Source organism: Marmota monax, unplaced genomic scaffold (assembly GCF_021218885.2).
Source record: "Marmota monax isolate L192 unplaced genomic scaffold, Marmota_monax_Labrador192_F-V1.1 WCK01_AAM20220418_F8-fsc00003, whole genome shotgun sequence".
Classification (NCBI taxonomy): Eukaryota; Metazoa; Chordata; class Mammalia; order Rodentia; family Sciuridae; genus Marmota; species Marmota monax.
The window spans coordinates 32,514,273-32,539,579 of record NW_026694084.1 but is presented as its reverse complement, the minus strand read 5'-3'; the positions used below and the strand labels follow the sequence as shown (position 1 = coordinate 32,539,579).

Sequence of the window (25,307 nt, the reverse complement as noted above, 5' to 3'; positions counted from 1 at the left end):
TGAACATGCTTGCAACAGTGATCCAACAGCAAAAGTTAATTAAGAACCCATGTCTCCCAATAACGAGTTGGTGTATACAAAGAAAAGACTTCTGAGTTTCATTGGCTGATGTACCCTTCTAAGGTAGGAGTGAAAGAGTAGAACATGGTAATCATTCAATTGAGAAGAGCCATTCTGTGAAGGACTGGAAGGGATTGAAAGCAAACAGCTTGGCTAGAGAGTAGCTTAACAATCCTGATTCAAGATTCCCTGAAAAGTAACAAGGGAAACCATGATACAAAGATGGTGATCCCACCACACAGCCGGCTACAGCCACCAGTGCACACCCAGGGTTATAGCACTGCATTCACCGGCTGAGTTAGGGAACTAGCTGAGGAGCTCATCAACAGATGGATGGATAAAGAAAATGTGCTATATACACACAGCAGAGTTTTATTCAGTTGTAAATTATTCAGGACTTGACCTTGGCTAGAGAGTAGCTCAATAATCCTGATTCAGGATTCCCTGAAAAGTAACAATGGAAACCTTGATACAAAGATAGTGATCCCTCCAGGTAGCCTGCTATAGCCACAGGACTGAATGGGTCAAGCCTGAGCCATTTGCTTAATCTGTGAGCCTCAGGGTGAAGGGAGGGAGGACTAAATCTCTGATATCTGTGGTGGAAAGAGGCCACCACTCTCCAACAAGACTACAGAATTAGTCACTGTTCTCATAGAGAAGGTGAGCTGATGCCATAGAGCAGTCTATGAAAACCCACCATCCGGCAGGCTGGTGTGCCTCCCTGTCAGTCCAGTGATTCTTCCAGAGCCTACTAGAAAAATCCAGCGTCCATCATTAACATCAGTGAGAGCTACAATTTCATGAGGACATGTTACAGATTGAGCAGAAAAATAGGTGCTCTATACACAGATTGGCACATTTCGTGTCACAGCAGCCCCCAATGGGTTTCATTAACTCTATTTCACAGAAGAATGATCTGAAGCTCAGAGAAACAAAACATTTCCAGGGTGACACATTACACAGTTAGAATTAGAACCCAGATCTAACTATCGGTGCAAAGATGCAGCTCTTGGCTTTACTAGATACCCTGCTCTCCAGGCTAATCACAGAACCCTGTGCTGCCATCACAGGAAAGGAGAGAGGCGAAGACTTCACGTGAGCGGTCACATTGCAGAGGACAATGCTGTTAACAAGGGTTTGAACCAAGTTGGCATCTGAAGTCATTCCAGACCTGCGATCTCATCAGTGCCTCCTCTCTAAATGTCATGTTTTATTGTATTGCTCAAACAATAATCAGGCAAGAGTTTATTGGGCAAGATGCTATACTGGATCCTGTGGAGGATGTTAGGACACACAAGCCATTATCTTTCTCTGTTTTTATTCATGTACCTTGAAATCTCATTGTTTTCTTGTGTGCTTGCAAAGGTAATTAGAAAATTGAATTCTGTTGATTTAAATAGTAAGTGACAAGACTCATGGGGAGAGATAGATAGGAGAGTCTCACAAAAAAATGAATACCTGAGCAGTATTAAGTGGGAGCAAGTGAGAGAGATTGGCAGGCATAGCTGGAAGGGGAAGGGTACAAGGAAAGGCCCAGAAACACTGAAGAAACCGGCCCAGCTGGAGCTGACAATAAACATGAAAGTGGAGCCGAATCAAGTTCAAGCAGGGATTTAGAGCCTCATGTAATAAGGCTGGACATTTATATTAACAGTGGTGGGAATCAGAGGGAGGTATCGGAACACATTAGGAATATGTCCAGCTACTATAGTTCTCAAGACCCATCAGGTGTCTGGTTCACCTGTGCTCAGTAGGCAAATGAGTGCTGGTTCAGAAAGAGAAATCAGGGATGCCAATTAAGAGCCCATTGCAACAGGACTCTCAATAATCTAGGATGGTTCTGGCAGGTACAGAAAAGGTAAAGAAAATTTAGAATAATGAAAATGGTATCATTAAAATAGAGAGAGAGATTTTTCTAATTTCCCCATTATTACTGTTTGGATGTGGTGTCCCCAAAAAGCTCATATGTGAAACAATGCAAGGTTTAAAGGAGAAATGATTGGGTTATGAAAGTCTTAACCCAATCAATGAATTAATCTCCTGATGGCATTAACTGAGTGGTAACTGAAGGACTGTAGGATGTGGCTGGAGAAGGTGGGTCCCTAGGGGAGTGCTGCTGGGGTATATATTTTTTATCTGGCAAATGGACTCTCTTTCTGCTTTCTAATCATCATGTAAGCCTGTTCCCCCGGCCACACTCATCCACCATGTTGTTCTGCCTTACCTCTATGGACTAAGACCTCTGAAACCATGAACCCCCAAATAAACTTTTACTCCTCTATAATTGTTCTGGTCAGGTCTTTTAGTCACAGTAGTGAAAGAGTTGACTAAAACACTCATTATTAACACCATAACAGAGGGAGAAAATCCTCTAATAACCAAGTTCAAGAACCCATAATTCCACCAGTGGAGCTAGAGATGCTTGTCCGTATCTCCAACAGCCCAAAGACCGACACAGGGGAAGCAAATAAGAAGGAGGCTTTAAAAACAGAACGTTAAAATATAAGGTCTAACATATGTTAAGCTTTGGTAGCAATAATCCATCTTTTCTCTAACTGGGTAACTGAAACTCAGCTTACCTGTGGCAAGGAAACACAGGTCTTCCCACACACAGTCAGCCAATTGGGAAAGAAGTAAGGCCCAGAGAAACCCAGTATCTCACGGGGACTTGACTTCAGGTGAACTGGTTCTAAACTCTGTGTATTTTCTATTATCCCACGTGGCAGAGGGCAGACAGGAGGAAAAGAGAAAGGTAAAGGAAGGAACGAAGTCCTAGGGAATCTCACTGTTGGAAACTTCAGGAATCCACAGAGGAGCTGCACAAGGCAAAGACCCACCATTGGATGCATGCTGAGTTTTTCTCTCTGCCATGGGTGTGGACACTCACCTGCTTACCCATGAGGATTTGTGACGAATGATAATACCTTTTCTATTCTGAGAATTGGTAAACTTTTGTTTTGTTGTTTGTTTGTAATGTGAAGAGCACATATATGAAATGGGTCTTTTCTGACAAGATTCTTTGGGGTTAATAAACACCTGCTTTATTCTATCTTTTCTCTACATCTTTCAGTCATCAAATCGCAGCAGATGCTGGGGAATTCTCACCCAAGCCCCTGAGTTTCGGGATTACAGAGAGCTACAGATGTTCCCATCAAACAGGACCTTGCCGTTGGGAACAAGTCCCATAGCTTCAGCAGCTTGGTTTCTTGGCAGGAGCCCAAAACAGTGCACTCCCTTCTCTGGAAGGATGGGGATCCTGGGGTCTGCCCAGGGTGGGTGCACCTTGGACCTCCCACATCCTTCCTCGTGACATAGGATTGGCCAGACGTCTGCCTGAGTCCAGCTGTTGCCATCAGCTGTCCAATAAAAGTTGAAAGAAAGGCTAGCTACATTCCCTTCCGTGACGACCAGGTTTTGAAAACCACAGGCAGGGTGTTCTTTTATTATGATCCCTCCTGGCCCACAAGGTCCACTGGGAATGACCCAGACTCGGCCTCCTCCAAAATTAGCTACTTCTTGGAAATGATCACCCAAAAAAATGTGCTGAAGTTTTGAGCCATGACACCTGGTTACATACATCCCAGTAAAACTCACCCTGTTGACATCTTCTCCTGGTCCACAGTTTACTCTTTCCTCCAGTCTTCTAAGACCACAGTACAGACTGGCCCCCAGGAAAAATGGTTTCTTTCTAAAACCCGATCCCAGTGGTCCTGGGATTTGTACAAAATGTAGCAGACCAGAGCCGCCCAATGGGGTGGAGCACCATGGTGGAGCGCACTGAAAAAACACAGGCACGCCAGGATTTTGCTTTCTTTATACCATGGGATCCCAGGGAAGTCTTTCTTCCTTTTAGCCAAGTTCACTATATGAAAATCATCCTTTTTATGTGTGCCAAGAAGTGAAAAACAGAAATGGGGAGCATGGTTAGAAGATTTAAGGAGGAGCTTGGACTTGATAAAGACTTCCTGAAGGACAAGAATTTCTTGAAACTGAATGCTCTACCTAGGGGCTGGGTTGTGGCTCAGTGGTGGAGCACTTGCTAGCTTGTATGAAGCACTGGATTTGATTCTCAGTACTGCATATAAATGAATAAATAAAATAAAGATTCATCAACATCTAAAAAAAATCATTTTTAAATACTTAAAAAAACTTTAAAAATGTTCACCCTTTAAATGAAAAAAGCCACTCTAGCAATTTATTCTCTGCTGACCATTAGGTGCAAAAGAATAAAAGTATTAAGAACACTCACCACAGGGTTATTTATAATAAAGAAATATAAACAACCTATGGAGCTCATGTGCTGCATAACCTTTCAGTCAACCAGTGGCTGCATTTACGACTGTGTCCCCATAAGATTATACCACCTCCTGATGTAGCTGTCTGAGTTTGTGTAAGTACACTCCATGATGTTCACACAGCGACCAAGTTGCCTAATGGAGCATTTCTCAGAATGTGTCCTCATTAAGTAACACATGACTATATCTGCAGATCGGCCTTCGGTTAGGAACATTATGATATACTATGGAATATTCAGCGGGCATTTGACATGGTGCTGATTTTCCCTGGTATTCTAGTAGTTAGGATTTTTTGGTCTCAAAATGGTGTAAATATCTTTTCATTGATCTGGCAAAAAGTTTATCACTATTATTATAAAGGGAAAAATATTTTTAAAATAAAAATCGGAGTGGTATTGCATTTTTTGTTCAAAAGTATATTAAACTAGCCATAAATTCTATGTGCAACAATAGGATAAATGATAATTTGTGGAGTGCCAGAAATTTGGCATTTAAAAGGAGATATTTCAGCTTCTTTCTCTCTTGAGATAGCCCACATTGTCCCTTGAATGTGTGCCCCTTGCTTTCCTAAACAAACCTCCACTGAGAGAGAGAGAGAGAGAGAGAGAGAGAGAGAGAGAGAGAACACGTGCTGTCCATACTGTTCTGAGCAACTACGGGACACCTGGGTCTCCCTGGGAGCTGTGTCCAAGGTCATCTCACAGGCATTGCTGAGCTGGGCATTGAAGGGGTGCTGAGAGTACAAGATGGGCGTGACAGTACAACAAGAGACTGGATCTGGACCATGGCAGACCCATGAACAAGGGCCCCAGGTGCAGAGAGGAGAAAACGCTTGACTCTCTCTGGGAGAGGAGCCTCATGCCCAACAAAGCCCATGGACGCCCACAGCTGTGCACAGAGCTGACAAGATTGCTCCCAGCATGCTTTTAGGTACCCCAAGGAGGCTCATAACACTGCTCTAGAAGTGGGAAGTACTGTCCTCGCCTTTGGGACAAGTAAGACCTTTGAGACAAGGTCTCTAAGGGGAGCCCTTGACCCCAAAGACATTCTAGGCCAATCATGACAAGCCGTTACTCTATCCCTGTCTATGAGAGCATTGATAATGAACAAAGGGGTTGAAGGGAATCAGATGACCTGAACCATGGATTGAAGCAGCCTTAAGACTCAGTCCGGTAAAGGTCCCCTTGTCACCTTTTCTAAAAGCCCTTTTAGCTGGATACGTGCACAAACATACACACGTACACCCGCTTCACGTGCAGGCAAACACATACACCCAGATACATCCAGGACACAGATTCTTGTGCAGCAAACAGTATTTTTAAATATTTGAGGGCAGTGACCTGTGGGTTTATTGAACCTGGATTACTGCAACAATTTTCTTTCCTAGCCCAAATCATCTTCAAGTCAATACCTATGGCCACTTGCCGTGTCTCTGAGTAAATTTCATATGGCCGTGTCAAACTGAACCCAGTGCACAACGGATCCTTAATTGCACTTGCAAAGAACATTTAGCTTTCTGGCTTCAGCAGCCCTGGTATCTGCCTTACGACTGTGTCAGGGGCCGATGGTAGAAAAATCCCAAAGCACTGTGTAATTCAGCTTAATTGGGCAACCATTAGAACTTCCTCCAATGAAGCCAGGAAGCAGGGAGACTGCAGCTGACCTCCCTGGGGCAATGCAGGGGTCTTGGTCCAGGGAGCACTTTACACAGGATTAATACATCTGAAGTTACCCAACTTCCCAGCATGATCTAATTAGTAAACACCTTCAAAGGGATCAGCCTAACTTCGGAGACAAAGTCTGCCACACACAGCAAAGGTGGACAAATAAATATTTAAAGGCACATCTGTGTGGGTGGGAGAGGTGGGGACCAGATTGGGAACAGATATGCTCTAACTTCCGGATCTCTGTTGTCTAATTGCCCTTGACCTAGCCCCTTCCACTGGCCAGACGTGCCCTTTCTCCAGGGCTTCTGGGTGGCTTGGCTCACTAGATGCTCACAGCCTGCCTCCAGAGGACCTGTCCTAAGGCATGGACTCACCTAACCTTATCATAGAGGGCAGTCAGAGCCCTGGTCCCTCAACACAATTGTGTTGTTTGTTAGGGGTAAACAAGTCCTATTTAAGGGTCTAAAATAACACACTGCTAATCAGCAAAAAAATGACAATTAGTGTTGTCATTGTTATTGTTGAATCCAGCAACACGTAACCTCAAGGACTGGCTCTGCAATGCGGCATTTCAGGTAACAACAGCTCAGGTCAACTGCACCTCTACAGAAGACTAGCTCGTCTGCTGATTTCCGGACTCCTCATGCTTTTCAGTGGCTTGTGGCCAATTATCACATAACTCCCTGCCACACGGTGCTGGAACAGCAACTAACAAGACCTCCCCGGTCACACAAAGGCTTTGAAAGAATCAAAGGACGTGCATGACTCCCCAGTGACCCACAATCAATTCCATCCCCATCATTAGCGCTCTAGAAGACCTGGGACGGAAAGTTTTTCATCACTAGGAAATCCACTCGGATTGGAGTTCAAGTCTCTGTAGTAGTTCAGACGGAAGACCAATAGGAGCTTCCTGATACACTCTATTTCACATGTGAGAGGACAGAGGGGACAAGGCACCTGCGGCATTATGCTGGAGACTGCCATCATTCATTGTCTCATGTGACCCTTCAGGTCCACCTGCCAACCCGGCTTTCTCCTCCTTCACACAGGAACCTGAGGGTTAGGCACATCAGATGGGCTACGCATATTCAGTCCACTTTGTTGGTTCATTTTTCTTGTCTGATTTGTCAGTGAGTAAGGGGAGTCATAGAAGATGATGTCGAAGAGCTAGGTCAGCTTCAGGTGACACAGGGCTTCCTAAGCCAGGGTAAGTCTCACTCATGAAACATTTCTTGAGTGAATCAATGCACAGGTCTTGAAGTACCAAGAAAGTTAGGAGCAAAAGCCTTTAAGACTTGGATCAGAAGGACAAACCAAATCCTCCCCCTTTCATTTGAGAACTATTTCCTGCCAGGGCTGCGGTAGAAAGGGTTGCCAGACTGAGCAAGCAAGCTCTTGGCTTCCTCCCAGCTCACCCTTTTAAAGAAAGAGACAAGACTATGGTTAGAGCAGCAAGTTCTTCAGTCTGAGGAATCTCTGGGTGAGCACATGGAAAACATCTAACTGTGCCTGGAAAGAGTCAAGGAAAATGCCCGGGATGGTGTACAAATTACAGCCAAGAGAAAAAAATAGGGATGAGTTGCTCCCAAAGGCTGGAAAATCAGGGAATATTGAAGATAAACTTGGACTTGAGTTGTGTCTTCAAGAGAAATTAAAGGAGAGAGAGAGGAGGGGCACCAGGTTAAATGCACACTGGTTTGAATGAAAAGTCGACATTAGTATGAGGCACTCAAAGCCTCCTACAGTGTCTATTCCTCCTAACTCACGCTTCTTCTGCACACACCACATATACCCCCATGCGCATCCACCCTCTCTGCTGAAACACAGCTGAAATGACCCATAAGTTTTCTCCCAATTCCTTATCACCATAGTCACTCTGAAACGAATGTCTGATTCTCTGCTAGGAAGGTCACGTGCATCTTCCTGATGATTGAACATGCCCATGGCCAGGAAACTCTTAATTTCACCAGTTCACCTTCTTTGGCTAAAAAGATCTGTCCTTACATGCAATAGAAGACTTTTTTCTTGATGTTGCTATTCCTTGGCGTTAATTTTAATTTCAGAAGTATGTTGGCCAGCTATTTGATATATAATGATAATCATTATTATATTAATATATAATGATAATCATCATTATAAAAAAAAATGGGTGCATTTAACACTGAGCATTAATTTCTCAGGCATGAATGATGTTTTGATCAGCTTTTTTTACTGCTGTGACTGAAAGACCTGACCAGAACAATATAGAGGAGGAAAAGTTTGTTTGGGGGCTCACGATATCAGAGGTCTCAGTCCATAGACACTTGGTTCCATTCCTCAGGGCTTGAGATAAGGCAGAACATCATGGGAGAAGAATGTGGCAGAGGGAAGTGGCTCACATGATGATCAGAAAGCAGAGAGAGAGAGAGACTCCACTGGCCTGAATCAAAATAAATACCCAAAGGCATGCTCCCAGGAACCCACCTCCTCCAGCCACACCCCACTGGCCTTCAGTCACCACTCAGTTAATCCCACCATGGGATTAATTCACTGATTGGGTTAAGACTCTCAGAACCCAATCATTTCTTCTTGCATTGTTTTACACATGAGCTTTTGGGGGACACTCCACATCCAAACCATAACAAATGGACCTTTTGGCTGGGAGGGCTCTGGTGCATGTTGCAGAGTAGCAGAGGTGGCTCACCTCTAAATGTGTCCCAGCTCATCTGGGACCAGTGGGCCAACTGAGTCATGTTGTTATGGCAACAGAAGAAAGACAGGAGAGTGAAAGGAAACATGAAATGTACTCTAAGGTCCAAAACTGGCTTTCTATAACTTCTACCTACCTTTCTATAACTTCACTGGCCAAGCCAAGTCATGTGTCCAAACCCAGATGCCTAAGGTCAAGGAGAAGGAGAAGACACGCTGCCCGCCAAAAGATTTTGGCAAGAATGAATGCAATCATACAAGAATTGTAGCCAATTATTTAATCCACCACAGAAGCTACAAATTCTTTGTCCCATTTCTCTGATGTAGAACTCTCTGGAGGCAGAACTCATGTTCCTGCTAAAGTCCTTTACTTTTCATCCAGCAGGTCCTCAAAGCCTTTCTCCCTACCCTGACCTGAGCACACTGTAGTTTGTGAACATTTCTAGCTAATGATTACGAACATTTCTAGTTAATATTTCTGGCCATCTGATGTAGTCATGATACTGTCTCCCAGAGGGGATTTGCCAGGACTTTGGGTGAGTTTGTTAGGATTCCAAAAGTTAGCTCACAATTCTAAAGGTCAGGGAGGTCATTCTGGTCTGGGTTGAGCTTGGCTGATCTCAGCTGGGCTAACTCCTACATCTAAAATCAGCTGAAAGGTCTGCTGCGGTACTTGGTCCAGAAAGGCCAAGGCAGGGACAGGCGGGGTCTCTCATCATGGTCTTCCTCCAGGAGGCTCAGCCAGACTGAATCACGTATCCATAACAGGGTTCCACGAGTTCAAGAATGGAGAGGTGCTCAGATGACACATCACTTCTGCCACATTCTAAAGCCAAAGCAAGTCATGGGGCCAAAGTAAAAAAGAAGAATTAGGAAAACAGACTCCACCTCATATGGAAGAAGCTACAAAGTACATTGATCATTTTTGCAGTCCCCCTGAACCCCCCCACCACACACACACAGGGGGACTTTGTATCAGGTTTCCATGAACAAATTGAATGTAGTGTGCTTGCCTTGGGTTTTGGCCCATGCCACACGGTTGACTCACAGGCAAGTTAATGAACAACCTTAGACTTTGGGTCATGAAATGTTGTCAAGAAAATTCATATTACACACACGTTTATGTTACTGAGCTGAACCCCAGTAGAACCCTTTATACTGAATTTCAACTCCACTGCCACCTCCAGTATGTTTTCCTCTACAACCTTCTTGCAGAAATCTTTGTATCTGTTTTTAAAGGGGCTGCCAAATTCTGAACATCATTATGCATTTCCATATAATATCTTGCTACTTGATATCTCATTGATCCAAAGAGTTTAAAGACAGAAATAATCACATTTTTTTAACCTTCCTGCATTTTTTATTGCCACCATGACAGTGCCAAACATACTCCTTTATTAGCAGAGAAAGCCACACAGGAATGAATCAATACCCAGTACGACACAACTCCGATGGGGTAAGTTGGCGGCTCTTCAATTTTTTAGTTTGTTTGTTTTTATTTTTGTTTGGTTAGTTGTTGTTTTGTTTTATAAAGTTTCTTTTTAAAAGATGAACTATTATATGAAAACTCAGCATGAAAGGAGGATAAACACGGGACTAATTTAGTGGGAACAGGGGACATTCCTGAGGTTTCTCCTACTCTCCTTGTCCTCTCCCATCCTCTCCTAACGTATGGGAGGCCTCCTCTGCCATGGAATAAACTTTGAAAATCGCTGCCTGAAACTGGCATTTTCAAGCTTCAACAAACAACTCTCCAATAAGAAATGCACTTTATGCTGTAACCCAAATACCCGCACAGTGGACACCTGACTGCTGCCTCTCAACACTACTTCACCCCAAGTGCATTACCTCTGATGTCCTCTATCCCATCCGTTTCATTTTGGAAATGTTTGTTATGAACTATTAAATTGATTTTACAAGCCACTGGGCAAGCCGTGTCCCCTCCCCACCACCAATAGAACCCATCAGACGAGATGACCTCTTGAAGAAGTCTTCCAACTTTTAAATCCTCTTGGCTTATGATTCTGTAGCTTCTGTGTCCTCAGTTTCCATCACTTGTTCTCAGGGACAAAGAGGGGGTGGTGACAGGCATGATCATGCAGAGCAGGAGTCAAGTTTTGGACAGGCTACAGTAGTGCTCCCCAGGACAATGGACACCATGTGAGTTCAGGGACACTGATCAAGCCAGTAGCTTAAACTTGTCAGAGTTTACTCTGGAGTCACATGACCTAAGCTTAAACCCTAGTTGTGCCAATTATAATTTGAGTTGCCTGGGTTTCCTAGTTTATCTGTCTGGATAATTACCTCTGCCAATAATTACCTCTTCTGAAATTGAGGTGATACCCACCCTGCAGGGTCATTAACAGCATTAAATAAGGTAATATATAATGGACTTAGTATGGTGCCAGTAATACAAGCCCTGCTCACACTTCTTTAGTGTTTTAAGTGCCAGATGAAGGGGGAGCTGCAGAGAAACAGAGAGAAATGCCTGAATAATATCTGGCCAAAACAATGTTTTGAGAAACAAGACTTTGGATTCTTAAAAATGCTTGAAGATTATTAAGTTGGACACAAAACAGCCAACCACATAGTATCTTAGCTGTGATGAGTTACTCTAAAATGCAGAGCCCTATGAAAAGTCCCAGCAAGATGAAGTCATAAAATTCATCAATCTTATGTGTGTGTGTGTGGTGTGTGTGTGTATGTGTGTGTGTGTGTGTGTGTATTAGGAAGGTACATTTGTTAAGCTCAGCAAACAGTTATCTTCTGTGTGCCACAAAATGTAGTGAAGTTACAGGACAATTGGGGCAAGTCTTTACCATCAAGGAACCTACAGCCAACACCTCAGTCTCGCTCTGTCATTGTTCTCCCCTTTTATTGAGCACTTACTATGTAGCAGGCACCATGCTAGGTGTTTTCTATACATCTTCTCACCTAGTCCCCCTGGCAGCAGCTGAGCCGTCAGGTTCTGTTATTCCCGTCTCATGGTGGAGGACACTGAGTCCACTAGCTGCTCAGAGGCAGAGCAAGCAAGAATGTGAACTCAAGTGTCTCCACTGCCACGCAAATCCTCTACACCCCTCAGTTCTAGTCTCATGGATTAATAGATGAAGATATGAGAATGGCCTGGTACAACGTTCCAGCTGTGGGGTGCCTGTGTGTGTGTATCAAAACAGCATCCGGTAGGGACAGGGAAAGTGAGTTTCAGATCTGTGTTTGAATTCTTGCTCCAGCACATAATAACTATGGGGGAGGGGATCAGATGGATATTCATATAATAGAAAGACTATAAAAAAATACACGTCCCAGCACCCCCAACCCAGAACATCTAATTCAATAACTGTACTTTGCAGCTGAGAAAATCACCACTGGGTGGGGAGGGCACAGGGAGGGAGAGGCTGTTGCCATCAGACCTGGTTTCCAGACCCCAGCTCTGTGCTCCTTCCTGGCTCCACCCCAGGTCACCTCGCTCTATAAACAAGCCCAAATTTGCACATGGATTCCCCCAAAGTCAAAGGAAACTGGCTTCCCACACCAGGCAGATTTTTGTAGAGGACCGTCCCCCTCACTCTGAGATCTCCCTCTGTCTGCTCACTTACAGAGGTCACACGAAGGGCAGGGGATGCTCCCTTGACTGGACTCCTGGGTCTCTACGCCCAGGAATGCAGCAGAGGTTTAAATAAATCAGGCTGCAGGCAAGAATTCAGACTGGCTCCTCTGCAAGCTCTGGGCTCTTTCTTTCTGGTGGATACCACCAGCTGTCTTGTTGCTAAGAGACCAGAGTGGGTGGGGAAGGGCAATAGCCATAATTTTCCAACTTATCTGCAAAACCAGTTTTGCCTTTGCTCCCCCAGGGGTTCCATTTCCTTAAGAACAGGATATTACAACCAGGCAGAGGAAGAGGGTCAAAATATAATTTTTTAAAGAAATGGACTGAGTTTTTCCTGGGCATGCAGTGTCACTCCAGCAGAGGAGTCCTGGGAGCTGCCAATTACGGTCTGATGCAATGTTTGGGAAAGAGCTGCAGAGTACACATGACTCAACACAATGTGACGATTTGCATTCCTATCTCTTGGGAAGTTGTACTTATCAGCACCACCAAGTACCATGCGGTCAGCAAGAGAGCTGGGCTGAGTGTGTCACTGGAGAATTAAAAAGGAATTAAAAACCAAGACGGGGATCTGGGGAGGTGAGTATTGGAATCACTATCACTCCGGGACTTTCCTTTTGAGTTGCATTCCAATCGGACAGACCTCAACCTGGCAGAGCCGTACCATTGCTCAATGTCAGAAACATTCTCCTGGAATGTGGGACATGTGAACTTGGACACCCCCTGTAGCTTCCCTGTGTGACCCAGTGAGCTGCACCCTCCATCAACACACCCTTCATGAGAGCAGAGGCAGAACTCAGAGCTGGGGTGAGCTGGGAGGAGACAGGGACACAGAAGGTGAGGAGCCCGCAGCCTTCCTGCTCCGAGCTGTTTGTACAGACTCACTGATGAGCAGACTCGGAAAGTGAGCCCTTGGGAACAGGCCAGGGCGGGAAGGGGGAGGTTTTCCTTTAGAAAAAAGCAAGAATGTGAATTGACATTTTCCTTCTCTGTTTGTGCTTAGCAATGTGAGAGAGAGAGACAGAGAAAGAAGGAAGGAAGGAAGGAAGGAAGGAAGGAAGGAAGGAAGGAAGGAAGGAAGGAAGGAAGGAGAAAGAAAGAAGAAAGAGAGAGAGAGGGAGGGAAAGAGGGAGGAAGAAAGAAAGAAAAACTACCCAATCCCTCAATTCCAAAGAGCTCCAAGAGTGGATATATATGGGCATTCAATTCCCCGTGCTGCCCCTGTCCAGCGATGCCCCGACCTTAGCTCAGATAGTCAGCTCAGGGATCCATGTCACACCACCATAAATGAAAATCCGAGTTGGCATGCTCAGAAGTCCACTGAGACCTTGCAGCGTGTTCTAGAGCTCAGAGTCTCAGTCAGCCAAGGACTAATCTTTGGCATCCTGCTCTGATAGCCATATACAAATCAATCACAGTACCCCTCCCGCACCTCCAAAACTAGTACAGAGGAAAAGAAGGCTTCGTGGCCCACGTGCCATCGAAGGCAGATAATAACGGATTTGAGCACAGGGTGCTGTGTGCCAGGGTCAGGGGAACGCGGGGAGTCAAAAGGAGAATGGTGAAACTAAATCAAACACACACACTCTGAACAGCCACCGTGGGGAGAACCCGATGGCTCTGCCCATTTAACCTTTACAACCAATGGGGTGCACGCGGCAGCTTCTCACAGCCCCTGCCCCATCTAATAGACCCGACTCTATCCCACAGAAGGCGGGACTGCTTCTACAGGGACGATTCCTCAGGCCAGCTGTTGGAGATGCTGCACTCTTACACACAGGACAGCAATTAGCTAAAATAATACCAAACTGCTGTCACCCCTAATCCCTAATTGCCCCTCTGGGCTTGTGGCTTGTCTACCAGAAGACACGCAGAGGAGCAAGTGGGAGGGCCGTTCAGGGGAGACTGGACGAGGTTCCATGGGTATTTTCAGAAGAATGACAAGTGGGCTGGAGACAGCCAGCCATACTCTGTGAGAGGCAAGGCAGAGTTGAGTGACTGACCTTGAGCTCTGGATTGGGGAAGGAGGTGGAGGTGGGAGTGGCCAGATGATTAGATCACAGTCACATTAACCACAGGATGGGTCCCCTCCTGGTCTCATTCTGGAGCAACTGTGTGGCAGGCATTTTATTGATGGAGGCATCAGAAAGTAGTGACTGTGTAACCAGCAGCTTTAGATCTCCTTTCAAGCCCAGAAAACTCATCAGGTGACCTTGGGCCAGTCACCTCTCCTGTGTGGGACAAATCAGTAAACCAAATGATTACATTCACAGTCATGGTTGATTCCTGTAAGGCTTCGTAAGTCATCTCTGTCTAAGCCAGGGTCTGATCAGAATACATGTTAGTAGATAAAACAATGAGTCACATGTATGTCTAGTTTTGAATTTTGAGAAGGAGGTAAAAAAGTGTGTCAATTTCTTCCTTGCAGAATGTAAAGAAGAGTTCCATCACCACAGCAGATGCCCCTGGAGGAGGGCTGAGCCTTTGTCAATGCTACACCAATAAAGGCACCTTTAGGAAAATGACTGGAAGAAATTCATCAGCGATATCTTCCCAGCACCCAGCATGATGCAAAGCACATAGTAAATGTTGAATAAATGCTTGCTGTGTGAATCAGTGGCTTGATGGAATTCAATTCTGAGTTGAGCTTACAGGTTTTTTTTTTGAAAGAATACTTGGGATTTTTTTTAAAGAATACTTGGGATTTTTTTTCTACCTAGGACAGCTAGAGCCAGTCAATCAGTCAGGGCCATTAATTTCTGTCACGCCCACAACCCTGCCCTCCTCTTGCCTTTTCTACCAGGTTAACACTGATCTGTTTCCACACTTGCCTAGGCAACTCCTGTCCCTATTTTGACACTCTTCTCAAACACCTCCTCCCATAATAACCTCTCCCTGCTGTAGCCTTAAGGACCACCGTCACTCCCCATCTTCCCCTGGGTGTCACCCTGGTACCCACAGCACAGTGCCTGGCAAACAGTGCCACCTCAATACTTCTCACCAAAAGGACCCACAATTGGGATTTGATCAATCACAATGAGGTGCCTACTAAGTGTAAGGCACTGTGCCTCTGCCTTTTGCTGAAATTGTCTTGCACAGTCAAGAGCCTGGGCGCATTGCATATCTGAATGACTGCTCCATTCTGAATTCCATATCACAACCTGCTCTTTGCATTTGCCAACACACCATAGCCATCTTTTTTAAGTCAAGAAATGTTCATTCTATAATCATTCTTGATGTCTGCATCGTGTTTGTTGATGTGGATGTATTGAAATCTGTTTCCCCAGCTATTGTTTTAAGGACAAGGAAATGAAGTTCAGGTAATTTAGAAAGGTGCTCAGGGCCACACAGGGGGTGAGTGAGGGAGCAGGGATGAGGACCCAGATCTGTCAGGCACCTGCTCCTGTCCTCCATATTCTGCTCAAGGACCCAGCCTTGAGATTCTCCTAGCAACCCTGGTCAATGACATGCTCCCAGGCCAGTCATGGACCCTCTGCTTACCCACTCTCTCATCAAGACCAGTCACTCTTTCCAGATGAGCAGAAAAGGAAAAATGCAAAACTCAAAACATTTTTCTACCTTTGGGGTTCTGCAGAGTGACTGGCAACTTCTCGCTGCCTTATCGAAAAGCTTATTCTTGGACTTCCTCATAATCAATGGTATGATTTGAATGCTCAGGTTTTTCATCCACCTGTCTGATCAATAATTAGTTCATTCGAGTCCAAAAAAAAAAGAATAAGATAAAACACAACTAGAAGATAGAGGAGACAAGGCCAGTATGAAAATACTGGGGCTTTAGGCAAAGTGGGTCTAGAATGAGTCAGCAGGGAGATGTGGATGAAAGACAGCAGATCCTACCTCAGCAGCTCTTAAAGAACTAGGTGCCCAGAGTGGGGACAGTCAGCAGCTCCCTTGTGGGATCAGGGCAGGTTTCTTTGTCCCACTGTTAATTTTCTCATTTGCAAAATGAAATTCATGGAGAAGGTTCACCTCAATGCCCAGCAGAGCACGTAGCCTGCTGCCAGCATGGCGGAGACAGAGCTAGACCCGCCCTCTCGACCAATAGGGGTGAGCACTATTATTCTTACTTTACAAATTATGAAACTCAGGTGACAAAGCTCTCAAGTGGCAGAAAATAGGCTAAAACCAGGTCTGCCTGATTCTGAAGTCCATTTTCATAACCACTAAGTTATACTTCCCCCCCCCCAGAAAACCCCCTATGATTTCACAACCCAGAGATAAAACACTTTTACCCTCCTGAACACTTTCAGATTTTCTTCCCTTTATTAGTGAACACTATTGCCTTCTACTTTTCCATCTGTTTTTTATGTGTTCCATCTCACCCTAGTCCTCTTTTCGGGTTGATAAGCCTTCTTCCCCAGACATAGCTGAGGGTCATTTTTGTGTGTGTGCTGTAACCTACTCAGCCCATCTGTCATTGTGGAATATTTAAGTGGTTCCAAGTTTTCACCCTTGTAATCAATGCTGCAGTGAACATCCCTGCTGTTCCGTCTCTTAGCTCTTGTGGGTTAAGAAGGTGTGGACACATGGACACCCACCCCTTCTAGGCCAGTGATTAGGCGGGTAGTGAGACTCTGACCCTTGCTTCATGGGAAAAGTATGTAGGGTCTGACATTATCCTACCTGGAGAAATGAGAGTCCAGTGTCCAGTGGTGACAAAGTGGCTGCCCTTAGATGACCATGAAGGTGCCCAGGGACAGTGATGGCACTTTCTCCTAAGTTTCTGAGCAAGTAGACAATGGAGCAGCAGCAGGCTGCAGGTGAGTGTGCCAAAGCCACTTCTCATAGATTCAAGCATCCAAGGGCAGATGAACCTGCCTCAAAGTCCCCCAGGATGCAGGGAGCCCCAGTACACTTCAAGAGGATGCTCAAGAAGAAAGCAATCAGTCCTAATTCTTAAAATTGCTGAATTACAAAAATGTAAGGTCTATCCATGTCTTACTAACTTGTCAATGAAAATTGAAAATCTACCCAGAGCCAAGTGCTTTACAAACATAATCCTGTTTATCACACAACATTCTAATAAGGAATGGAGCAAGGGGGGTACACTAAGTTGCTGCAATTACACACATGAGTCCTAGGAATTCAAACCTAGATCTCTATGATGCCAAAGCCCCTGCAGCCTGTTACAGTAATTAAAAGCATGGATTTTGGAGGAAAATGGATTCGGGCTCAAGAGCACTCCTCACTTGCTGACCTGGTGACCTTGGACAAGCGACTGGTACTCTCTGAACCACAGTGCCTCATGGGTAGTGCATCAGGGGTAGAGTAACAGCAGTCACTTCTGAGCATGGTTGGTTAGACTGAGGGAACTGACTCATGTAAAGTGCTCAGTGCAGATTAAATACTTGATAAATCTTAGGCCGTATTAGCTGGCTGGCATGCGCTAAAAATAGATCTAGGAGAGAACAATGAAGAGTCGTAAAGTTTGTTCATTCTCATTTAAAATGAAACCATCTGTGTTTATCCATTAAGATCTTTGAGTGCCCCAGCTTCCAGGGATCAAGTAGTGGACATGGACCCAATGCTTCTATTCACTGATTCATTGCTGGGCACCCACGTAAGTGCCAAGACCATCACAAATGAGGACAGCGGCAGGCAGGGCTAGCCCCAGCTTCCTAGGGTAGACAGAGCCTAACACCAGAAAACAACCGAGGGGGGGGCGGCTAACGGGGAGGCCAAGCAGCTCTGGAAGCCCATCCCAGGCAGCCCTCTTTATAGGGGAGCAAGGGCAGGCTTCGCCAGGGCTGGCACCTAGCTGAGCCCCCAGGAGGAGGTGGTATAGAATAGGGTGCCGGATGAGCAGCAACTGAAGGAGGGGGCGGGAGTCCTGGGTGAGGCTGGAGGGTAGCGGAAGCTCTTGCTGCTTCAGTCAGCCCTTAGCTGGAGGGCAGGGGGGACTTGGTGTGGGCGTTAAGCAAACAGTATGAAGAGACTGGCATTTAGACAGCTCTGGAAGATGGAGTGAGAGAGGCAGGTCTGGAGGCAGAGGTTCCAGGAAATGCGGGTGACTCCAGCAAGAGACTGGCAGTGGCATACGAAGTGACCCGTTTGAAAGCAGTGTCTGCTGACAGCACCCTGGAGCTGCTGCCTGAACCAGGCTTTCTTCCTGCCTTGAGTGCAGAGGTACCATCTTGGCTTCCACTGGGACCACCAACCGTCAATCCAAGAAAGACTTTGTCATCCAGCTCCTTTAACCCTTCGTTGTTCTCTGGGTGTCAATCAGAGGAACTGGAACTTCCTCAGTGAACAAAGCAGAATCATTTCTAGTTCCCAGCCCCATAGGGGCACCTCCACTGAGACTCAGCGGCAAGTCAGCTCGGGAGAGGGAGGGAGAGTTGGAAGAATGGGGAAAACCAGTTATTAATAATAATAGGCCGCCGTGGGGTAATAACAGCTTCTGGTTTACAGAGCACTTTCACAGACATTATCTCATTTGATTCTCACAGTACACGGGGTAGAGGGGGGACAGGGCAATTAGCTTCGGCCCCACCCTTTCAAATATGAGCACTCGTGGCTCAGAGAGTTTAAGTGATTTGCTCACGATTATGAAACTGGTGAGTCGAGGAGCTGGGAATGAGGATTTTATGACTCTAACTTCAGAACCTTGGCTTCTTCCATGGCATCTATGGGCAAGGGGTGAGAGTGGCTTTTTATGCCAACTGGGAAAGATAGCGTGGAGGTGCCTGTTGACTCCTTAGAATGGGGAAGGCAGGGTTAGAAGAGGACCCTGAGAAGATGGGGCTCAAGCAGGACAATTTCAGCTGGTCTGAGCAGATCCAGGCTGGGGCAGGCAGGATGTGCTAGAGGCGGGGAATGCTAGCTAGCTCTTGTCTACACCCAAGGGAATCAACTTCCAGAGAGGAATGGGTGAGACATGAGTCTGGGGGTGGCGGATGGGCAAGTCCTTCCACAGAGTCTGAGAGCCCATCCAAAGCCCAGGAAGCAAAAGTAGGTTCCACAGACAGCCTGACCTGCTCTGAGCAGGCACATCCAGGTCCTTCCTCTGTGCATGTTCCTGCCACCTAAGAGTCATAAGAAGAAGGACTAGAACTCTGCTTATGAACAACTCAGTGAAATCAGAGAAGCAGAAACCAGCTCATGGGCCCCCGCCAGCCTAGGGACTGTGGCTGCCCAGGGGGTTATGAAAGGCTCTTTTGCAGGACATTTGAGGTGAGCCCTCCTGCTCGGAGAACCACAGAGAGAAATTTTACAGGGATGAACCACACAGCCAACCAGGAAGGAAGGAGGGACAGCCCCCAGAATCTGGCTGGGGACCCAGGACAATGGCCCTGCTGTCTGCACGCTGGAGGGAGAGAACAGGGCTTGTGAACCCCAAGCCAAAGGCACTCTGGGTACTGCCTACATCCCTACAGTGCCCCCAATCCTACACAGAGCCCTTTATGCCTGACCCCACTCAGTCCTCACAACAACTCTACACGATGTGGAAGACGCAGACCTAGAGCACATCCCCTCTCTTCTCAAGGTCCCATAACAGGAGAACGGCAGAGCAGAGATTTGCCGGGAGGTCTGGTGGCGCAGAGCCCAGGATCTTTCTCCTCCCCACAAAGCCTTGGGAGTCTGTGTGCTGGAAATAGCACAATAGGGAGAGGAGGAAGGCAGCACGGGGCAGGGTGGAAACTCTGCCTCAGCCACCATCCTGACTCACTGCCCTTAATGAGCATCGAGTGACAGCCCAAGTGTCTGCTGCAGGAGCGGGGCTTTCTAGAAGAGTGCTGCGGAGTTGAACCCAGACTGCTGGTGACTAGGGCGTGAATCAGCAGGGCAACTTCCAGGGCAAAGAGGAAGCCTTCATTCAGTCAGCAGCAGCCCCAGATGCAGGAAGAACAGTGCCCGCGCCATCTGAAAATGCTGTGGACCTAGGGGGCTCCATCTGGGTCCCAGCCATAGTTCAAACTGCTGCTGCCAAGCATTTCTCCAAGCCTCCTCTATAAGGAGCCCTTCTGGCCTAACTGACCCATTCTTCAGAGCTACACCCAAGTCCCTCTCCTCCCACCAGCTGTGTTTGACCGAATCTGTTCACTCATGGATTCATTGAATCACTCGGGTAGCCAGCGTGGTTAGGCACCTGCTCTTCCCGTGGAAGATATTGAGAAGCAATGATAAAAGATGGTCCCTGTCCTTGCTGTTGAGTGGAAAGAGGGATCATGGAAAGAGTGTAATAAGAGCTGGTTGTCAATGTTACAGAAATACTTGACTTTCCAGCCATGGAGGAGCCAGGAGGTTTCCAGAAGGAGAGCCCAAGCCAGATGTGTTTGGAATGAGTGTGATGAATGAAGGGAGAGCAGCAGCCTGGACACTGGGTGCCAGCCTGTGCTCTTCCACTGCTGATACCGTGGGGAGCGAGACACTTCGCCTGCTTAGCCCTAAGGAGGGGGCTGGACCAGCCAAGGCCTCTCTCACTTGAGGCCTGATCTGCATACTCAATGACCACCTAATTATCTTACATCTGGCACCTCTAGGCCTCTGGCTCCTTGTCTGTAAGATGGAAGTTCTAATGACCTAGCTGTGGTACTCCCCAGGAGGTGTGTGGCAAAGCGCTGGCGACCCGTGCGCCGGGAAGGGAGTGAGTAGCTTCAGGTCAATTTTCCACTGGACGATGCTTCTCTCTTCTTGGTGGACACCAGCACAAGGATGGACTCATTGTGTGAGGACCCCAGACACCAGCCAAACCAAGTTGAGCTTGCTTGCTTTTTACACACACACACACACACACACACACCGTGCTCACACATATATATCAACCATCATCTCATCTCAGAATATTCTCCTCCCTCGTTCCCGTCAAATCCCTGAATTCCTCTTGTCTGAATGCCACTCCACCAAGATCCACAGCAATATCCCTCTGGGGACTCTTGCTCTCCTTTCTATTTTCTTACATGAATATGTGGCAGACCCCAGACTTTGGGGAAAGGCAGAGATGAAATGAAACCCTCTTAAAACTAGGCCTCAGTTTTCTCCAGTATAAAGCAGTAGAGATAATGCACCTGCCTGATGGGATTATCTGAGAACTAAGACAATCCATGGAAAGTGCTTGACAGAGTCCCAACATTAAGTAAGTGTGCAGTATGTTTTACCAGAGATGCTCACTCTACGCTGCCACGTGCCAGGTGCGTGGGTGTCCGGTACCCGCTATTCGCCTTTTCCTACTGAACCAGGCACTAGCAATGCCCTGGGCAAGTCGCTTCACCTGTCCACACTTCTATTCCCTCAGCTACAGAATAGGTATTCTGATGATATTCCCTACCTTTCAAGGTTATGGTGAGGTTTGAGTGAATTAATGTACATGAATATGCAGTTCAGTGCCTGGCATACATAAGCCCTATACTGTTAGTTATTATTACCATTATTTTTATTATCACTGTTTCTACACAGCTTACTTTTATGCTCCTACAACTACAAGATTTTCTAAGTTCTGTGGTTATTTCAAAGCATGGCAGCAAATTCTTAAACTGCCCTCCCATGGAGAAGTAGAGCCTGTGTCCCTCTCTTTGAATCTGGGTGAGCCTATGACGGCGTCAATCATTAGAATGGCACCATGTGGCATTTGAGGATGGACCAAAAAAATGCCAAGTTCTTCTACCTTGTTGGCTGGAACGTATCCTTCTGGCGCTCTGAGTAGCCACGTGAGAAGCCACCATGCTTGAAGGAAGTGCACGACAGGTCTAAGGGCCACAGGTAAGTGTTCTGGTAGGCAGTCCCAGAGACACACAGCCCCCAAGTCATCCCAGCTGAGAAAATGCCACTCCCAGTTAGTGGCACCATCTCCTGCCATTCAGGTCTCCGAGCTGTGACCCTGGGCACCACACAGACACACTATCTTTGCTATGCTGTGTCCAAGTCCATCTCCAGGGACCATGAACACAGCACATGATGTGGGGTCATGCCACCGAGGCCAGGTAAGCTGTCCTTCGAGGAGAGCAGGAGTTAGTTTTCGAGATGAGCCCACCATCCCTCAGAGACTCTGCCTCGGTTTGCAGAGACGACTTATTACACCACCATGTTCCAAACTTCCTCGTGGGCTTTCTCAGCTTCTTTCCTCTGTATGGGTCTCAGTCAGACCATCTACTTCCTCTAAATGTTCTAGAGGTACTCCCCGTGGCCCCATGTCTTGTCCCCAAATCTTCATCTTTATGTAATGACTTTTCATGTCACATAATTTTCTTTATTTTACCAAAACAGGTCCCAGAGCTGAGATTAAGAAAATTCAAAGAACTTATCCAATGTCATCTAGCTCCTTCATGGGATGCCTGGCTCCCCTCGGACGCTATTTCTCCTGTGATCTGTTTAATTACAGTCATAAAGAAAGCCAAGCCTCTCTATTCTGGGTCTGAAGTGGGGAAACTCATCCTGAGACCAGGGGGACTATCATCTCCCTGAGCATCCGTGAACTTGCTTTCTCCTCAAGTCTTCACTATGTGTCACCCAGCTGTCTCTACAGAGGCACCTCCTGATGGTTAATCAGGATGACAGCCGAGCATTTGCTTCAGAATTAAATGCTGCAATTAGACTCAGGTAATAGCTGCCTGTGTACACAAGTGTGTGTGGAAAGCATTTCAGCTGATGCTGCCAGTCACCATCGTCAGTACCTAGAAATCCTGAGTCTGGCCCAGCAAGCCACTGAGTCTTTGTCCATCTCTCCCACTTCCCAGACTCCACAACACAATGAAGAAGAGTGATGGTGTGCCAGGAAAATAGCTCTCTAAAGTAAAAAAAAAAAAAAAAAAAAAAAAAAGAAAATTTAAAAAAGCCCTGATTTGTAGCACAATTTGTAGCCGATTCCCATGGTATAAATACACTCTCAACACATCTGTTTAAAGCGACCTACATGAGGATTTGGGACAATATGAGCACACTCGTCTCTTACGAGCCAGTTCTAGTGCACCAGTGAGTCTCCTTTAGTTGATCACAGAGTCAAGTTGCCACTCTTTACTAGTTTGCTTTCCACAAATTCTCCCTGTAGACCAATGTCCAGGGAAGGATTATTCTCCGCACAACTGAACACCACTCCCACAAGATTAAAGAATTTGATGTGATTATTGTCTGTTCACAGATACACTCTTTTGTGGAAAATTTTGACAATTCAAGAAGTCACTCTTACTATATTAGCAGGGCTCAATATCCTGGTTTTCCGGTTGGAAATCGAGTGTCCACTCAGCCTTTCAGCCTCCAAGACGCACAACTCTGCCTGAGATCCCAGTGTAAAGGAACAGAGAGAAGGAAATACCAAGAAAAGTGCTTATGTTGATAAATTGTGCACTGAGCACCTACTATACACCTACTATACACATTCTTTTTGTTACATCTGCAATGTTTTGGGTACTCACAGTGATGCAGCGGTGGTTAAAATAAGTTGACTCTGTGATCAACTAAGGGAGAATCACTGGTGCACTAGAACTGGCTCATCAGAGACGAGTGTGCTCATATTGTCCCCCTATAATTAACTCTGATTCAAATAGAAAACACAGGTGATAGGCAAGTTGATGGATAAATGAACAAGACAAAGTCATATAGTGTCAAATGTTGAAGAAAATAAATAGACAGTGATGTGATAGAAAACATGTGGTACGACTTTAGATTGAGTGGTCACAGGTGTCCTTTCTGAGCAGGCGACATCCTGGCTGAGACTAAATGACAGGAAGGAGACACCATGCAAAGATCAGGGAGAGAAAGGAGTTTGGCAGTGGGGTGACGAGCAAGGAAACCCCCGTGGCTGGAGAGACAGAGACAGCTAGTGCTGGGCTCAGTAAGAAATGGCAAGACATTTGGATGCAATTATAAGTCAGATGTGTTAACATTTAAGACTTTCATGAAAGAAATATCTGGTACACACTCATAAAAGATTATCTCCCTCTGGTTGCTGTAGAGAAGAGTGGCTGGGGTGGGAGTGACAGTAGATGGCTTGCTGGAAATAGAGTCAGGAGCAGCAGTGGGGGGAGGAGTGGGGGGCGTGTCCTGGAGGCCAGGGCAGCAGGACCTGATGCTCAGGACCTGAGTGGTGAGCTCTCTGGCTCACTGTGGTTTCGGGTGCATGAACTTAGTAAACGCCAACGAGCACCTAGTGCCTGAATGCACTGAGCAATTCTGCAGTCAAAGTGGCAGGTTTGGAATCTAGCTGGGAGCCATAGCCAGGCAGACAAGAAACGTAAGGGGAGAATCGCCAGGCTAGGTAAGTCGCAGTGGGATTCCTCATGGACTGCATCTGCAGGGGTGCCCAGGAGGATATCAGAAAGGCAGTGGCACTCGAGTTGGATGTGAATGGATAAGGACAAGTTTTCTATGAAGACAAATTGCCAGACAGGTGGATCAGAAAAAAAGCAAGAATTTTAAAAAAGGAGTGAACTATGTTTTTACTCTGTAAAAACACTGAGTGCTGGGGATTGGACCCAGGGCTTGGTGCATGCGAGGGAAGCACTCTACCCACTGCAGTACATCCCCAACCCTGAACCATGCTTTAATAACAGTGACATTGGTGATGGGATACTGGGGCCAGAAGAGTAACAAATGGCACAGGAAGTTGTTGAGGAGACGGAAAATTAGACCCGCTGCCCCCGTCTTTGAGAATGCAACATGAAAATGTAGCAAACGCAGTCCCCCGATTGGGGAAGTGGATAGAGCCCTGTGGAACTCCTGGGCTCAGCTCAGCAGTGGGCACCATAGGAAGAGGCCTGCTGCTTGCCTTCCTTTTTGGAACTAAAGAGCAGGCTCACCTTTGTGTCTCACCCTGATGTCTGGGCCACCAACCCCACACCTGTAAGCACCATTTCCGCCATCCACCTTCTGTGGGTCCCCTGGGGAATCTTAGACCTTCGGATCTTGTTGGCTGATGGGGTGGCATTCCCGTTCTGTGATGTTCCCCGGGATCCTCACAACAACTCTATCAGATGGGAATTAAGACTCCTGCTGTGTTGATAGTAATTGCTGTCATGAAATGAACGCTAATTG

General features: G+C 46.4%; 3 long non-coding RNA genes across 3 annotated transcripts in view; 1 reads left to right on the top strand and 2 right to left on the bottom strand.

Moving 5' to 3' along the window:
- The window catches only part of LOC124106811 (uncharacterized), a 386,111-nt gene that overhangs the window by 79,940 nt on the left and 280,864 nt on the right, over window positions 1–25,307 (bottom strand). The window lies entirely within an intron of this gene.
- Window positions 8,974–12,720, bottom strand: LOC124106815 (uncharacterized). The gene is made up of 2 exons (XR_009228689.1): window positions 12,310–12,720; window positions 8,974–9,536 (listed from the first exon to the last, which is right to left on the bottom strand). It is a non-coding gene; the product is annotated as an uncharacterized LOC124106815 (long non-coding RNA).
- Window positions 12,745–14,933, top strand: LOC124106812 (uncharacterized). Its single transcript, XR_006856186.2, has 2 exons — window positions 12,745–12,899; window positions 14,749–14,933. It is a non-coding gene; the product is annotated as an uncharacterized LOC124106812 (long non-coding RNA).